The following is a 5,085-nucleotide window of genomic DNA, read 5'->3' as shown; positions in this document are numbered from 1 at the left end:
GTTTTAAACGCAGTATCATGTCTGCCATCATAAGAATGTGTCCAATATTTTGGAATATTGACAACACGGATGGCATATTTTCATTAATATCTCCGAAACGGTGCATACTAAAATCTTAAAACCCAATGCAAGTGAAAGCAGAGACCCAGAGGTTTCATTTAATGCCCAATAACCCCGGTTTTAAACGCAGTATCATTTCTGCCATCATAAGAATATGAGTCCAATATTTTGGAAAATTGACCAAACGGATGACATATTTTCATTAATATCTCCTAAACGGTGCATACTGCAAACTTAAAACCCAATGCATTTGAAAGCAGAGACCCAGAGCTTTCATTTAATGTCCATTAACCCCGGATTTAAACGAAGCATTTTATCTACCATCATAAGAATAAATGTCCAATATTTTGGAATGTTGAGTAAGTGGATGACATATTTTCATTAATTTCTCCAAAACGGTTGAAGCTACAAGCTTAAAACCCAATGCATGTGAAAGCAGAGACCCAGAGCTTTCATTTAATGTCCATTAACCCCGGTTTTAAACGCAACATCATGTCTGCCATCAAAAGAATGAGTCCAATATTTTGGAATTTTGACGAAACGGAAGGCATATTTTCATTAATATTTCCAAAACGGTGCATACTACAAGCTTAAAACCAAATGCATGTGAAAGCAGAGACCCAGACCTTTCATTTAATGTCCATTAACCCCGGCTTTAAACGCAACTTCATGTCTGCCCTCATAAGAATATGAGTCCAATATTTTGGAAAATTGACCAAACGGATGACATATTTTCGTTAATTTCTCCAAAACGGTGCATACTACAAGCTTAAAACCAAATGAATGTGAAAGCAGAGACCCAGAGCTTTCATTTAATGTCCATTAACCCCGGGTTTAAAAGCAGCATCATGTCTGCCATCATAAGAATATGAGTCCAATATTTTAGAATATTGACCAAACGGATGACATATTTTCGTTAATTTCTGCAAAACGGTGCAATCTACAAGCTTAAAACCAAATGCATGTGAAAGCAGAGACCCAGAGCTTTCATTTAGTGTCCATTAACCCCGGTTTTAAACGCAGCATCATGTCACCATCATAAGAATATGAGTCCAATATTTTAGAATATTGACCAAACGGATGACATGTTTCCGTTAATTTCTCCAAAACGGTGCATACTACAAGCTTAAAACCCAATGCATATGAAAGCAGAGACCCAGAGCTTTCATTTAATGTCCTTTAACCCCGGTTTTAAACGCAGCATCATGTCTGCCATCAAAGGAAAATGTGTTTAATTTTTTGGAAAATTGACCAAACGAATGACATATTTTCGTTAATTTCTCCAAAACGGTGCAAACTACAAGCTTAAAACCAAATGCATACGAAAACAGAGACACAGAGCTTTCATTTAATGTCCATTAACCCCGGCTTTAAACGGAGCATCAGGTCTACCATCATAAGAATATGAGTCCAATATTTTAGAATATTGACCAAACGGATGACATATTTCGGTTAATTTCTCCAAAACGGTGCATACTACAAGCTTAAAACCCAATGCATATGAAAGCAGAGACCCAGAGCTTTCATTTAATGTCCATTTACCCCGGTTTTAAACGCAGGATCATGTCTGTCATCAAATGAAAATTTGTTTAATATTTAAAAAATTGACCAAACGAATGACATATTTCCGTTAATTTCTCCAAAACGGTGCATACTACAAGCTTAAAACCCAATGCATATGAAAGCAGAGACCCAGAGCTTTCATTTAATGTCCATTAACCCCGGTTTTAAACGCAGCATCATGTCTGCCATCATAAGAATATGAGTCCTATATATTAGAATATTGACCAAAAGGATGACATATTTCCGTTAATTTCTCCAAAACGGTGTATACTACAAGCTTAAAACCCAATGCATATGAAAGCAGAGACACAGAGCTTTCATTTAATGTCCATTAACCCCGGTTTTAAACGCAACATCATGTCTGCCATCATAAGAATGAGTCCAATATTTTCGAATTTTGACGAAACGGATGGCATATTTTCATTAATATTTCCAAAACGGTGCATACTACAAGCTTAAAACCAAATGCATGTGAAAGCAGAGACCCAGAGCTTTCATTTAATGTCCATTAACCCCGGGTTTAAAAGCAGCATCATGTCTGCCATCATAAGAAAATGAGTCCAATATTTTGGAAAATTTACCTAACGGATGACATATTTCCGTTAATTTCTCCAAAACGGTGCATACTACAAGCTTAAAACCAAATGCATGTGAAAGCAGAGACCCAGAGCTTTCATTTAATGTCCATTAACCCCGGTTTTAAACGCAGCATCATGTCACCATCATAAGAATATGAGTCCAATATTTTAGAATATTGACCAAACGGATGACATATTTTCGTTAATTTCTCCAAAACGGTGTATACTACAAGCTTAAAACCAAATGCATGTGAAAGCAGAGACCCAGAGCTTTCATTTAATGTCCTTTAACCCCGGTTTTAAACGCAGCATCATGTCTGCCATCAAATAAAAATGTGTTTAATATTTTGGAAAATTGACCAAACGAATGACATATTTTCGTTAATTTCTCGAAAACGGTGCAAACTACAAGCTTAAAACCAAATGCATATGAAAGCAGAGACCCAGAGCTTTCATTTAATGTCCATTAACCCCGGATTTAAAAGCAGCATCATGTCTGCCATCATAAGAATATGAGTCTAATATTTTAGAATATTGACCAAACGGATGACATATTTCCGTTAATTTCTCCTAAACGGTGCATACTACAAGCTTAAAACCCAATGCATGTGAAAGCAGAGACCCAGAGCTTTCATTTAATGTCCTTTAACCCCGGTTTTAAACGCAGTATCATGTCTGCCATCAAATAAACATGTGTTTAATATTTTGGAATATTGACCAAACGAATGACATATTTTCGTTAATTTCTCGAAAACGGTGCAAACTACAAGCTTAAAACCAAATGCATATGAAAGCAGAGACCCAGAGCTTTCATTTAATGTCCATTAACCCCGGATTTAAAAGCAGCATCATGTCTGCCATCATAAGAATATGAGTCTAATATTTTAGAATATTGACCAAACGGATGACATATTTCCGTTAATTTCTCCAAAACGGTGCATACTACAAGCTTAAAACCCAATGCATATGAAAACAGAGACCCAGAGCTTTCATTTAATGTCCTTTAACCCCGGTTTTAAACGCAGCATCATGTCTGCCATCAAATAAAAATGTGTTTAATATTTTGGAAAATTGACCAAACGAATGACATATTTTCGTTAATTTCTCCAAAATGGTGCAAACTACAAGCTTAAAACCAAATGCATATGAAAGCAGAGACCCAGAGCTTTCATTTAAAGCCCATTAACCCCGGTTTTAAACGCAGCATCATGTCTGCCATCATAAGAATATGAGTCCAATATTTTAGAATATTGATCAAACGAATGACATATTTTCGTTAATTTCTCCAAAACGGTGCAATCTACAAGCTTAAAACCGAATGCATGAGAAAGCAGAGACCCAGAGCTTTCATTTAAAGCCCATTAACCCCGGATTTAAAAGCAGCATCATGTCTGCCATCATAAGAATATGAGTCCAATATTTTAGAATATTGATCAAACGAATGACATATTTTCGTTAATTTCTCCAAAACGGTGCAAACTACAAGCTTAAAACCAAATGCATGAGAAAGCAGAGATCCAGAGCTTTCATTTAATGTCCATTAACCCCGGTTTTAAACGCAGCATCATGTCACCATCATAAGAATATGAGTCCAATATTTTAGAATATTGACCAAACGGATGACATATTTCCGTTAATTTCTCCAAAACGGTACATACTACAAGCTTAAAACCCAATGCATATGAAAGCAGAGACACAGAGCTTTCATTTAATGTCCTTTAACCGCGGTTTTAAACGCAGCATCATGTCTGCCATCAAATGAAAATGTCTTTAAAATTTTGGAAAATTGACCAAACGAATGACATATTTTCGTTAATTTCTCCAAAACGGTGCAAAGTACAAGCTTAAAACCAAATGCATATGAAAGCAGAGACCCAGAGCTTTCATTTAAAGCCCATTAACCCCGGTTTTAAACGCAGCATCATGTCTGCCATCATAAGAATATGAGTCCAATATTATAGAATATTGATCAAACGTATGACATATTTTCGTTAATTTCTCCAAAACGGTGCAAACTACAAGCTTAAAACCAAATGCATATGAAAGCAGAGACCCAGAGCTTTCATTTAATGTCCATTAACCCAGGATTTAAAAGCAGCATCATGTCTGCCATCATAAGAATATGAGTCTAATATTTTAGAATATTGACCAAACGGATGACATATTTCCGTTAATTTCTCCAAAACGGTGCATACTACAAGCTTAAAACCCAATGCATATGAAAGCAGAGACCCAGAGCTTTCATTTAATGTCCATTAACCCCGGTTTTAAACGCAGCATCATGTCTGCCATCATAAGAATATGAGTCCAATATTTTAGAATATTGATCAAACGGATGACATATTTCGGTTAATTTCTCCAAAACGGTACAATCTACAAGCTTAAAACCAAATGCATGAGAAAGCAGAGACCCAGAGCTTTCATTTAATGTCCATTAACCCCGGTTTTAAACGCAGCATCATGTCACCATCATAAGAATATGAGTCCAATATTTTAGAATGTTGACCAAACGGATGACATAATTCCGTTAATTTCACCAAAACGGTACATACTACAAGCTTAAAACCCAATGCATATGAAAGCAGAGACACAGAGCTTTCATTTAATGTCCTTTAACCCCGGTTTTAAACGCAGCATCATGTCTGCCATCAAATAAAAATGTGTTTAATATTTTGGAAAATTGACCAAACGAATGACATATTTTCGTTAATTTCTCCAAAACGGTGCAAACTACAAGCTTAAAACCAAATGCATATGAAAGCAGAGACCCAGAGCTTTCATTTAAAGCCCATTAACCCCGGATTTAAAAGCAGCATCATGTCTGCCATCATAAGAATATGAGTCCAATATTTTAGAATATTGACCAAACGGATGACATATTTCC

This window comes from Atractosteus spatula, unplaced genomic scaffold (genome assembly GCF_055471065.1).
Source record: "Atractosteus spatula isolate fAtrSpa1 unplaced genomic scaffold, fAtrSpa1.hap1 Scaffold_46, whole genome shotgun sequence".
Taxonomy (NCBI): Eukaryota; Metazoa; Chordata; class Actinopteri; order Semionotiformes; family Lepisosteidae; genus Atractosteus; species Atractosteus spatula.
Note: the sequence above shows the minus strand (reverse complement) of the source record.